This window comes from Manacus candei, unplaced genomic scaffold (assembly GCF_025592945.1).
Source record: "Manacus candei isolate 608988 ecotype Guabito, Panama unplaced genomic scaffold, ASM2559294v1 h1tg000361l, whole genome shotgun sequence".
NCBI classification, from domain to species: domain Eukaryota; kingdom Metazoa; phylum Chordata; class Aves; order Passeriformes; family Pipridae; genus Manacus; species Manacus candei.
Window position 1 is genome coordinate 18,775 of NW_026138409.1, and position 13,755 is coordinate 32,529.

Genomic DNA, 13,755 nt, shown 5'->3' on the forward strand with positions numbered 1-13,755 from the left:
GGAGCCCCCCTGGCGGAGCACTCTGAAGGGCTTATTGAGATCTACCCAAAAAAAAAAACCAAAAGTTTAGAAAAGGGAAAAATGCCGCGATCACGAGGTCCAAATTGGCCAAGCATCCCCAACCATTAGTAACGGAGCGCAAGTTTAGGAAAATTAAGCAAGTTATGGCCCTGACCGAGGAACCAGAGGCGACAAAGAGCAAGTTATGAGAGTGGGTTATTGGTGAAAGGGAAAGAATACACCTGAAGCTGGACATGATAAACATTACTAACGCCGGGTTGCTGGTTTCTCGTGAGGAGTACGATTAATAAATAACCCAGCACTTCTTGGTTGGTACATAGAGCAAGGTTAAGTGGTGAGTGGTCCATGGGACCATGGGTTTTAGGTCCAGTGACGTTCCTCGTGTTGAGGGGGATTTTATGCGAAAACTGGCAGTTTTAGGTTTTAGTTCGGTTAGCGGTGTTATTCCTAGAACATGACATGTTTATGTTCTTGTGTGGGAATGTGCCTAGGTCTGTTGATGACGAGTTTTGGATTGTATGGGAGATAGTATGGAATATTTGGATGGATTTGCAATAATGTTATGTCAGATTCTCCTACATGCATGATATGTCTAATGTGGTGGAGAATGCTATGCAAAGTAGAACATACCGTAGGGTATGGGGGGGAGGGGGGGGCCCCTCCCCTTGATGTACGTGTTGATTGGAAAGTTGGGGGGGTGTTTGGGTGTTTTTTGGGAAACTCTAAGAAGGGGGCAGCCTTCAGTCTTTGGTTTACAAGACCAACGTTTTTTATAAACTATTAGAGTAGTTAGAGGTTGAGTATCTTATTTTCTAGGAGGGCTGGTGATAGGAAATAAGATGAGAATGATTGTGAAGTACGTAGTTGAGGCAAGTTGTCCGATGATAATAAATGGATGTTCGACTGGTTGGCTACCGATTCATGTAAGGATTAAAAGATTTGTTACTAGGATTCAGAATAAAAGTTGGGAGAGAGGTCGGAAGGTTATAGTTCGCTGTTTTGATATGTGGAGGAATGGGGCCTAGAAATAGGATTAAGACGGAGGCGGCTAGGGCTAGAACTCCCCCTAATTTGTTTGGGATTGACCGTAGGATAGCATATGCAAATAGGAAGTACCACTCAGGTTTGATGTGGGAGGTGTTACTAGTGGGTTTGCGGGTGTAAAATTCTCTGGATCTCCTAGGAGGTTAGGTGAGAATATGGCAAGTGTTATCAGGGGAATGAGGAGGAACAAAAGGCCTAGAATATCCTTTATCGAGAAATAGGGGTGGAATGGGATTTTGTCACAGTCTGAATAAATACCTAGGGGTTGTTTGAGCCTGTTTCATGTAAGAAAGTTAAGTGGATGAGGGTGAGGCCTGCAATTAGGAATGGGAGGAGGAAGTGGAGGGCAAAGAACCGGGTAAGTGTGGGGTTGTCGACTGAGAATCCTCCTCAAGCTCATTCTACAAGTGTTTGGCCAATGTAAGGAATTGCTGAGAATAGGTTAGTAATTACTGTAGCGCCTCAGAATGATATTTGGCCTCATGGGAGGACGTATCCTACGAAGGCAGTTGCCATTAGAGTTAAAAGGAGAATAACTCCTGTGTTTCAGGTTTCTTTATATAGGTAGGAACCATAGTAGAAGCCTCGTCCGATGTGCAGGTAAATGCATATGAAGAAAAAGGAAGCGCCGTTTGCATGAAGGTTTCGAATTAATCAGCCGAATTGAACATTCGGCATGTGTGGGCGACGGATGTAAATGCCAGGGTGATATCTGCTGTATAATGTATTGCTAGTAGGAGGCCAGTGGTGATTTGGATTGTTAGACAGATGCCAAGAAGTGATCCAAAGTTCCATCAGGCGGAAATGTTTGGCGGTGTTGGGAGGTCAATTAAAGAATTATTAACTATTTTTAGAAGGGGGTGATGTTTTCGTAAGTTAGGGGCCATTAACTCTTAGTTCTGTGTGAATAAGATTATAATAAGGATAGATAAAGCGAAGGATCCTAGATAGGTTTTGATTAGTCCGGAGTGTAGGGTGGTTGAGATTTTGGATATTTTGAGTTGAAGGGTTGCTAGCCCTTCTGGGCCTATTTTTTTATATCAAGATAGATCGATTAAATGGAATGCAATGTTCTGGCCGTTGTTTAGGAGCTTAGTGGGGCTGAGGCGGTGTATAAGGGGGTTAAAATATCCTAGAGTGCTGGAGAAGTTTGTAGTGGTATTTTGTTTAGGGGTAGAGAAGGCGTGTGTGAGTTTTGATAATTCTAATGCCAGAATAATGCCTAATGTTGTAACAATGATAGCAGTAGTTTTTGTGATTAGCGGTATGGTTATAGGAGGGGTTTTTGCAGGGGAGATATAGGAGGTAATTAGTAGGCCAGCTATGATACTTCCTAAGGCAAGACGAGTAATTGGGTTTGTGACTGCTGGGTCGTTTTCATTAATAGGAGTAATGGAGGGAATTCGGGTGTAGTCAGTTTGTACTAGTAGGGCTATACGTAGGCTGTAAGTTGCGGTGAAAGCTGTAGCTATAAGGGTTAGTAGAAGTGCTCAGGTGTTTAGGTAGGAGGTGTTAAGGCTTTCAATAATGAGATCTTTTGAGTAAAACCCTGCTAAAAATGGTGTTCCTATGAGAGCTAAATTTCCAATTGTTAGGCACGAAGTAGTTGTAGGAAGTAGTTTCTGTAATCCTCCTATTTTTCGAATGTCTTGTTCGCCGTTAAGGCTGTGAATGACAGACCCAGAGCAGAGGAAGAGTATGGCTTTAAAGAATGCGTGTGTGGAGATGTGTAGGAAGGCTAGTTGGGGTAGATTTAGGCCAATAGTGACTATTATTAGTCCTAGTTGGCTGGATGTGGAAAAGGCAATAATTTTTTTGATGTCGTTCTGGGTAAGAGCGCATGTAGCGGCAAATAGGGTGGATAGGGCACCTATACAAAGGCATATAGTTAGGGCAATTTGGTTGTTACATAATATGTGGTGAGTGCGAATAAGTAAGAAGATTCCGGCAACTACTATTGTGCTGGAATGGAGTAGGGCGGATACCGGGGTTGGTCCTTCTATAGCTGCAGGGAGTCATGGGTGTAGGCCAAATTGGGCGGATTTACCTGTGGCAGCTAGGATGAGTCCTAAGAGAGGGAGAAGGGGTATTTGGTCTGGGGAGGACTGCTGTTGGATCTCTCAGGTGTTTATTGAGGATGCCAGTCATGCTATGCAGAGGATTAGTCCAATATCCCCAATACGGTTGTAAAGTACGGCTTGAAGTGCGGCGGTGTTGGCTTCTGCTCGGCCATGTCATCATCCAATCAGGAGGAAGGACATAATTCCAACTCCCTCTCAGCCGATAAATAGGAGGAATATATTATTAGCGACGATTAAGGTGAGTATTGCAATGAGAAAGACTAGAAGGTAAAGAGAAAATTTTGTGGTGTGGGGCTCTGAGGCCATATATCATGTTGTAAATTGAAGAATGGATCATGTTACGAATAGTGCAATAGGAAAAAATGTTAAGGAGTATTGGTCTATTTTAAGGCTAAAGGGGATTTTGAAGTTTGCAATAAATTTTCATTCTCAATAGAAAGTGGTATTTTCTATATTCAGGTAGATGGAGAGGATTATGGGAACTAAACTAATTATAAAGGAAGTTTTAACAGTGTGCATGATGGTTGTTGGAGAGTTTAGAAAGTTTTTGGATAGGAGGGGGAGTAAGATAGGCATAGAGAGGGTAGCCAGGGTCAAAAATATAGAAGTGTTGAGGATTAATGGGTAGTCCATTACTTTTACTTGGACTTGCACCAAGATGAATGGCTCCTAAGACCAGTGGATTGCTACTATCCTTTAAAAGTAAGGGGGCTGAGGTCTTAGGCTCAGATGCAAGAGTTAGCAGTTCTTGCTGGTTAAACCTCCCCTCGGCAGGCAAGAAGAGTTTAACTTCTATTTTTAGGATCACAGTCTAATGTTTGGTTTAAAACTATGCTTGCATGTGGGAATTCCTGAGATTAGCTCTGGCTTTAGGATGAGGAGGAGGGAGGGTAGGATATGAAGTGTTATAAGGAGATGTTCTCGTGTATTTGAATTTTGGATGGTTGTAATATAGGTTGGAGTTGGGCCTCGTTGGGTTATAAGGAGCATGTAGAGGGTGTAGGCTGCAGTTAGTAGGGTTGCGGTTCCAGTTAGGATAATGGTAAAGGTGGATCAGTTGAAGAGTGCAATTATGATAGTTAATTCAGCTATTAGGTTAGTAGTAGGGGGAAGGGCTATGTTTGTTAAGTTGGCTAGGAGTCATCAGAGTCCTGTAAGAGGTAAAAGGGGTTGTAGGCCTCGTGTTAGAAGGAGAGTACGACTATGTATACGTTCATAGTTTGTATTAGCTAGGCAAAATAGCATGGAAGAGGTGAGACCATGTGAGATTATTAGGATTATGGCCCCTGAAAAGGATCAGTGGGTTTGGATTATTGTTGCGGCAATGACTAGACCTATGTGACTTACTGAGGAATAGGCGATTAATGACTTGAGGTCGATTTGGCGTAGGCAGATGGAGCTTGTCATTAGTGCCCCTCATAAGGCTAGGGTTAAAAATGGGTAGTAGAGGTAGTCTAATAGGGAGTTTGTAATTATTGAGATACGCATAATGCCATATCCTCCAAGTTTGAGGAGGAGCGCAGCTAGGAGTATAGATCCTGCGATTGGCGCCTCTACGTGAGCCTTTGGGAGTCATAAGTGTAAACCGTAAAGGGGAGCTTTTACTATGAAAGCAAGCAACAGGGCTAGACTTGATATGAGGCCTGTTCAGGAGTTTGAAAGAGGTGAGTGTGAAAGTTTTATTATAGTCACGTGTATAGTTCCTGTTTGAGTGTGAAGATAGAGAATTACTACCAGTAGGGGGAGAGAGCTAATTAGTGTATAAAATAAGAGGTAGATTCCAGCGCTTAGACGTTCTGGTTGGCTACCTCATCGTGTGATTAGGATTAGGGTGGGGATTAGGGTAGCTTCGAATGCGATATAAAATAGTATCAGATCTAAGGCTGAGAAGGCTAAGATAATGAATGGTTGGGTGAGGATTATGGTTATGGTAAAAATATATTTTCGTGTAGGAGGTTCTTGTTGAAGGTGATTTTGGCTTGCTAGAATTATAAGAGGTAGAAGTCAACAAGATAGAACTAATAAGGGGGATGAAATTTGGTCGGTTCCAAGTCATGATGATAGGTTTTTGCTAGGATAATAGGTTGAAGGAAGTCATTGTAAGCTAACGGTTGCAATTAAGAGGCTGTGCGAGGTGACATTGAGTCATAGAAATTTTGGAGGAGATAAGAGGGTTATGGGGAGTAATATGATTGTGGGAAGAATAATTTTTAACATTGTAGAAGGTTTAGATTGTGTAAATGGTCTGATCCATGAGTTCGGGTGGAAGCTACTAGGATTGCTAGGCCAGTGCCTGCTTCACAGGCTGAGAACGCTAACATAAGGATGGGTATTAAGGTGGGGGATGTTGTCTGAGTTTGAATAGGTCACATAGAGAGGGCAATATATATTGATAGTATTATACTCTCTAAGCATAGTAGGGCAGAAATTAGGTGTATTCGGTGAAAGGCTAGTCCTAAACTGCTTAGGGTGAAGGCAGAGTAGAAGCTTAGATGCAGAAAGGTCATTGAGAAAGTCACGGGGTAGGACTGTGGTTTGTTGAGCCGAAATCAACTGTCTTTGCTAGACTAACTTTCTGAAGTTACTCTGCTCATTCCAAGCCCCCTTGAATTCATTCATAGATTAGCCCTAATGCGAGTAGGAGAATGACTGCGGAGGTTCATGCTAGGGTAGTGAGAGGGGAGAGGAGTTGAGTAGCTCATGGGAGGGGCAGTAGGAGGGCAATTTCTAGGTCAAATAAGAGGAATAAGATTGCGACAAGGAAGAATCGGATTGAAAATGGGAGGCGGGCAGAGCCCAGTGGGTCAAAGCCACACTCGTATGGGGACAATTTTTCTGAATCTGGATTTATTTGGGCTAATCAGAGGTTTAGTGAAGTTAGGATGATACACAGTGATATGGAAATTGTGAATATAAAGAGGATTATGTTAATTGCCTTTCTCTGGGTTTGATCCAGATTTTAGAGATTGGAAGTCAATTGTAATTAATATACTAGAAGGGCAAGATCCTCATCAATAGATTGTTATGTAGAGGAACAGTCAGATAATGTCAACAAAATGTCAGTATCAGGCCGCTGCTTCAAAGCCAAAGTGGTGGTTGGATGTGAAATGGAATTTTACGAGGCGGAGGAGGCAAATCAAGAGGAAGGAGGATCCAATGATTACGTGGAGGCCATGGAATCCTGTGGCAACGAAAAAGGTAGACCCATAGACTCCGTCGGCAATTGAGAATGGGGCTTCATAATATTCTATTGCTTGAAGTGCTGTAAAGTAGAATCCTAATAGTACGGTTATAAGTAGAGCTTGGGTAGCTTGGTTTCGATTACCCTCTGTGATGCTGTGATGTGCTCATGTAACAGTGACTCCTGAAGCTAGGAGGATAGCAGTATTTAGTAGGGGAACTTCTATTGGGTTTAGAGGTTTGATCCCCATAGGGGGTCATTGCCCTCCGAGTTCTGGGGTGGGAACTAAGCTGGAGTGGAAGAATGCTCAGAAGAATCCTAGGAAGAAGAATGCTTCGGATGTAATAAATAGAATTATCCCGTAACGTAAGCCCTTTTGGACTGTGGGGGTATGGTGGCCTTGGAATGTGCTTTCTCGTACGATGTCACGTCATCATTGGAGTATCACTAGAACTATAGAGAGTAGGCCTAGGAGCAAGAGTTGGATAGAGCTGTGGTGAAATCATATGGCTAGTCCAGAGGTGGTGAGGAGGGCGGCCGCTGCTCCAAAAATGGGTCAAGGGCTTGGGTCTACTATGTGAAATGAGTGGGCTTGGTGTGTCATTAAGGGTTAAATGTTTTCTTGTAAGTAAAGGCTTAGAAGAAGTACAAAGACATATGCTTGGATTATTGCTACGGCTACTTCTAGAATTGTTAAGAGGAGTAGAATAGTTATAGTTAGAAGAGACACGGTGGGCATGATGGGAAGGAGGACGGTAGTGGCTGTTGAAATGAGTTGGATGAGTAGGTGCCCAGCTGTGAGGTTGGCTGTGAGGCGAACTCCTAAGGCCAGAGGACGAATGAGAAGGCTTGTTGTTTCAATTATGATGAGAGCAGGAATTAGAGGTGTTGGTGGTGCCTTCTGGTAGAAGGTGTCCAAGAGAAGCTGAGGGTTGGTTTCGTAGGCCTGTTAGCAGGGTGGCAAGTCATAGAGGGAAGGCGAGGGCTAGGTTTATTGATAGTTGGGTGGTAGGTGTGAATGTGTAAGGTAGGAGGCCTAATAGGTTAATAGCTAGAAGTATAATTATGAGTGATGATAAGATTGGGGCTCATTTATGGCCTTTTTTGTTTAATGGGGTTATTAGTTGTTTTGTGATTAAGTGGAGGAATCAGAGCTGAAGAGTTGAGAGACGATTTGTAATTCATCGATTGCCAGGAGAAGGAAGTAATAGGGTTGGAAATAGCAGTGAGATGAGGATAAGAGGGATTCCGAGGAGGGTTGGGCTTATGAATTGATCAAAGAAGCTTAGGTTCATGGTCAGTTTCAGGAGTGGGGTTTTGTAGTGAGTAGTGTTTTGTTGGAGGGAGGGTTGGTTGGGATAAATAGTAGGAGTTTGGGCTGCAGGATAAGAGAAAAAGTGAGTCACGAAGTAAGTATAATAAAAAGTCAAGGTGCGGGGTTTAGTTGGGGCATGTCATTAAGGAGGATGAATAATCCTCTTTCTCTAGCTTAAAAGGCTAGTGCTGGTTCATAGCTTCTTAATGATTAGGATGTTAGAAGTGAAGATCAGTTTTCGAAGTGTGTTAGAGGGGCTGATTCTACTACAATAGGTATGAAGCTGTGGTTGGCTCCGCAGATTTCTGAGCACTGACCATAGAAGATTCCAGGGCGGGTTGTGATAAAGGAAGTTTGGTTTAGTCGTCCTGGAATTGCATCGGTTTTTACACCAAGGCTAGGAACAGCTCAGGAGTGGAGAACGTCATCAGCTGTAACAATAATTCGAATTGGGGATTCTATTGGAATGACGATGCGGTTATCAACTTCTAGGAGGCGGAAATGGCCGAGTGGTAGATCTGTAGTTGGTAGTATGTAAGAGTCAAAAGATAAGTCTTTAAAGTCTGTGTACTCATAGGATCAGTATCATTGGTGGCCAATGGCTTTGAGGGTGAGGTCAGGCTCATCGATTTCGTCTATTATATAGAGGATTTGAAGGGATGGGAGGGCTAACATGATTAGGACAATGGCGGGTAGGATTGTTCAGACAAGTTCTACTTCTTGTGCGTCGACGGTATTAGAGGATAGTTTTTCTATAAGTATAAGAGCTAGTAAATATAGGACTAGGCTACAGATGGCTAGAGCGACTATTAGGGCGTGGTCGTGAAATTCAATAAGTTCTTCTATAATAGGGGATGAAGCGTCTTGAAAACCAAATTGAGAGTGGTTGGCCATGGAGTTGGAATGGGATGTACTGGGTTTTCACCTGTTATTTAGTCTTGACAAGGCTATGTAATGATTTTACTAACAACCCATAAGAAAGAAGCATGAGTGGTTTGATGCGGTTGGCTTGAAACCAGCTTATGAGGGTTCGATTCCTTCCTTTCTTGTACTTGGACAAAGGCTGGTTCTTCGAAGGTATGGTAGGGAGGAGGGCAGCCGTGAATTCATTCGATGTTTGTAGAGGTAAGTTCTGGTTGTACTACTTTCCGTTTGGATGCGAAGGCTTCTCAGATAATGAACATTAGTATAATTACAGCTACTATGGAGATGAGGGAGCCAATGGAGGATAGGGTATTTCATAGGGTATAAGCATCTGGGTAATCTGAGTATCGTCGTGGTATACCAGCTAGGCCTAGGAAATGTTGTGGGAAAAATGTTAGGTTGACTCCAAAGAATATTACTCCAAAGTGGGCCTTAGCTCATGTGGAGTGAAGGGTGTAGCCGGTGAACAGTGGGAATCAATGTGTGAAGCCAGCTAGAATGGCGAATACTGCCCCCATAGATAGTACATAGTGGAAGTGTGCAACTACGTAGTAGGTGTCGTGCAGGGCGATGTCTAGGGAGGAGTTGGCAAGGACGATGCCTGTCAGTCCACCAATGGTGAAGAGGAAGATAAAGCCTAGGGCTCATAGTATGGGTGGGTCTCATTTGATTGTTCCACCATGTAGGGTTGCTAATCAGCTGAAGACTTTGATGCCAGTGGGGATTGCAATGATTATAGTGGCGGATGTGAAGTAAGCTCGGGTGTCTACGTCCATACCAACTGTAAATATGTGGTGAGCTCATACGATAAAGCCTAGGAAGCCAATGGATAGTATGGCTCAGACTATGCCTATGTAGCCAAAGGGTTCTTTTTTACCGGCGTAATAGGCTACAACATGGGAAATAATTCCGAATCCTGGCAGGATAAGGATGTAGACCTCTGGGTGGCCAAAAAATCAGAATAAGTGTTGATATAAAATTGGGTCTCCGCCTCCTGCGGGGTCAAAGAATGTGGTGTTTAGGTTTCGATCTGTTAGAAGCATTGTAATGCCAGCAGCGAGGACTGGTAGGGAGAGGAGGAGTAGGACTGCAGTAATTAGGACAGATCAGACGAATAGAGGTGTCTGGTATTGTGAGAGAGCAGGTGGTTTTATATTGATTGCTGTGGTAATAAAGTTGATTGCTCCAAGGATGGATGAGACACCTGCCAGGTGAAGGGAGAAGATAGCAAGGTCTACTGATGCACCAGCGTGGGCTAGATTTCCTGCTAAGGGTGGGTATACTGTTCATCCTGTTCCGACTCCGGCTTCTACTGTGGAAGATGCTAGGAGAAGTAGGAAGGATGGGGGAAGTAATCAGAAGCTCATGTTATTTATTCGTGGAAATGCTATGTCGGGGGCACCAATTATTAGAGGTACTAATCAGTTGCCAAATCCTCCGATTATAATAGGCATTACTATAAAGAAAATCATAACGAAGGCATGTGCGGTGACGATTACATTGTAAATTTGGTCATCGCCTAGAAGGGTGCCTGGCTGCCCTAGTTCTGCTCGAATGAGGAGACTAAGGGCTGTGCCGATTATGCCAGCCCATGCACCAAAAATAAGGTAAAGTGTGCCGATATCTTTGTGGTTAGTGGAGAATAGTCAACGGTTGATGAAAGTCATAGGTAAGATGGCTGAGTGTAGAAGCGTTAGGCTGTAGTCCTTTTTACAGAGGTTTAATTCCTCTTCTTATCGATTCTGTAGTGAAGTTCATGTTGAGTTGCAAGCTCATTGATGTGCATTAAACATGCGCCGGGATCTAGTAGGCAGAAGCCTGTTGGTTAGGGCATTTAGCTGTTAACTAAAATTTTATGGGATCAAAGCCCATCTGTCTAGGGGGAGGTTCTAGCTTAATTAAAGCATCTGAGTTGCATTCAGGAGATGCAGGTTAGTGTCCTGTGTACCTTAACAGAAACTAAGAGGGATTAGCCCTTGTTTAAGGCTTTGAAGGCCTTCGGTTTAAATAACCTAAGTTTCTAGGGGATTGCGAGTACTATGGGAGATAGTGGCAGGAGCATAATTGATAGGGAGGTAAAGGTTGTGGTTATGGTGTTAGTTGGTTTGTTAGTTTGTCACTGTTTTATGTAGTTGGTGAAGTTTGGGGGTAGTGTGATGGTTGCACAGTAGGCCAGTCGTAGGTAGAAGAAAAGTCCAAGTAAGGAGAGTAGGCTAATAGCTGTGGCTAGTACTGTTAGTTCTTGTTTTGTGAGTTCTTGAATAATTAATCACTTGGGTAGGAATCCTGTTAGGGGAGGAAGACCTGCGAGGGAGAGGAGGGTGAGCATAAGGATTGTGGTGAGTGATGGGATTTTGGTTCATGTGGATATAACAGTGGATAGTTTTAGGGTATTGGTTGTGTTAAGGATGAGGAAGATGGCAGAAGTTGTTACGGTGTAGAGATAGAACGTAATTAAAGTTAGATTGGGGTTGTAGTTGAGAATAATGGTTATTCATCCTAGGTGTGCGATAGATGAGAAAGCTAAAATTTTGCGAGTTTGGGTTTGGTTAAGTCCTATTCAGCCACCTAGGGCAGCGGAAGCAATAGCTATTGAAGATAGGAGAGTTGGGTTGAGTGAAGAGGATGTTAAGTAGAATAGTGTGGTTGGTGGAAATTTTATGACTGTGGCTAGTAGGAGGCATGTTGTCATAGTTGAGCCTTGAAGAACTTCTGGAAATCAGAAATGAAATGGGACTAAGCCTAATTTAATTGAGATTGCAATAGTTAGTAGTATGCATGATATGGGGTGGGTTAGTTGGGTGATGTCTCATTGGCCAGAGAATCATGCATTGGTCATGCTGGAGAATAGAAGTAGCGTAGATGCGGCTGCTTGGGTTAGAAAGTATTTAGTAGAGGCTTCAATGGCTCGTGGATGGTGGCTTTTAGAGATTAATGGGAGAATAGCTAAAGTGTTAATTTCTAAGCCGATTCATGCTATTATTCAGTGGTTACTTGAAATTGTGATTGAGGTACCTAAGAGCAGGCTTATTGTGGAGATTAGTTTAGCTTGGGGATTCATTAGTAAGGGAAGGAGTTAAACCATCATTTTCGGGGTATGGGCCCGATAGCTTAATTAGCTGACCTTACTAGAAAATAATATAGAGGGAGTATAGAGGATTTTGATTCCTTTAGCGTAGGTTCGATTCCTACTTTTCTAAAATTAGGAAATGAGAGGGCTGGTATACCTCTATATTTACTTTATCATAGTAACCCTTTTGGATTCAGGCACATTTCCTTGAGTGTCTTAGGTAGGGAGGTAGGCCTGCATAGGAGATAGGGAGGCTGGTATGCCATAGGCATAAGGCTAATGTTAGGGGTAAGAAGTTTTTTCAGAGCAAATGTATGAGTTGATCATATCGGAATCGAGGATAAGAGGCGCGGACTCATAAGAATCCTGCGGAAAGGAGGAGGGTTTTTGTAGCTAGAGTAGGGGGAATGAGTTCCTGAGGGAGATTAAGTGAGCTAGGGTTTAGGAATAGAATGGTTGTGAGTGCGTTTATTAGTATAATGTTAGCATATTCGGCGAGAAAAAATAAGGCGAATGGTCCTGCGGCATATTCTACGTTGAACCCTGAGACTAGTTCAGATTCTCCTTCTGTCAGGTCAAATGGAGCACGGTTTGTTTCGGCAAGAGTGGAGATATATCATATTATTGCTAGGGGTCAGGAGGAGAAAATGAGGTAGAGAGGCTCTTGAGTTGTAGCCAGGGTATTGAGGGTGTAGTTACCACTAAGGATAATTACGGATAGGAGAATAATGGCCAGGGTAACTTCATAGGAGATAGTCTGTGCGACTGCTCGGAGGGCACCGATTAAGGCATATTTTGAGTTGGAGGCTCATCCTGATCATAGAATTGAATAGACTGCCAGGCTAGATAGGGCTAGAAGGAAGAGTATGCCAAGGTTTAGGTCGGTAAGGGGAAAGGGTAGGGGAAGTGGTGTTCAGATTGTAATTGCTAGGAGAAGGGCTAATATAGGGGTAGATATAAATAGATAGGGGGATGAAGTTGATGGACGGATAGGTTCTTTGATAAATAGCTTCACTCCATCTGCTATAGGTTGTAAGAGACCGAATGGTCCTACAATATTAGGGCCTTTTCGGGCTTGCATGTAACTTAGAATCTTACGTTCAACTAGGGTAAGAAATGCTACGGCGATGAGGATGGAGAGAGCATAGGATATTGATATGATAAGGTAAGTGAGGGTTAAGTGAATTGTCATGTGATTTGTGTCGGAGCTAGGGAGAGGATTTGAACCTCTGGGTAAAGGGCTTAAGCCTTCTGCATTTGCCAAGCTCTGCCACGCTAGCGGTCCTTTTCTAGGAGGGAGTTGTGGTGAAGCTCTTAGTAATTTAGTTGGGTTCATTACTGGGTGCGAAGGCGTGCTTGTGGTATAGGCCTTACTTCTTCGGTCCTTTCGTACTAGAAGGAGTTATAACATAGATAGAAACCGACCTGGATTACTCCGGTCTGAACTCAGATCACGTAGGACTGTTAATCGTTGAACAAACGAACCCTTAGTAGCGGTTGCACCACTAGGATGTCCTGATCCAACATCGAGGTCGTAAACCTCCTTGTCGATGTGGGCTCTTGAAGGAGATTGCGCTGTTATCCCTGGGGTAGCTAGGTTCATTACTCAATTATATTGGGTCTGGTTGCTATTAGCACGTTGATGGGTAGTTCTTGGTTAAGATGGATTATCTGGTATTTGGAGGTTGAGTTTGTCTCCAAGGTCGCCCCAACCAAAAAATGCACACCAGCAAAATCCCGGGGAGTGGGTCCTATAGGTGGGTATTGTTAATGGGAGTGGTAGCAGATTTTAAAGTTCCACAGGGTCTTCTTGTCTTATGGGGATATTCCTGCTTTTGCACAGGGAGATCAATTTCACTGATTATCTGTAGGAGACAGCTAAGACCTCGTTAAGCCATTCATACAAGTCCCGATTTATGGGACAATTGATTGCGCTACCTTTGCACGGTTAGGATACCGCGGCCGTTGAACGTATTGTCACTGGGCAGGCTTCACCTTTAATACTTGGTTTGCTAAAGGCTATGTTTTTGGTAAACAGTCGGGCCTTGGATTTGCCTAGTTCCTTTTACAGATTTTAATCGTCCTTGGGGGCGCTCCATAGGTGGGTTAACAGAGTTTT

At 43.3% G+C, this 13,755-nt stretch overlaps 1 pseudogene; it reads right to left on the minus strand.

Annotated features, from left to right (window-relative positions):
• Window positions 1-795: 795 nt before the first annotated feature.
• On the minus strand, window positions 796-1,853 carry LOC127465312 (cytochrome b-like; annotated as a pseudogene).
• Window positions 1,854-13,755: the final 11,902 nt, after the last annotated feature.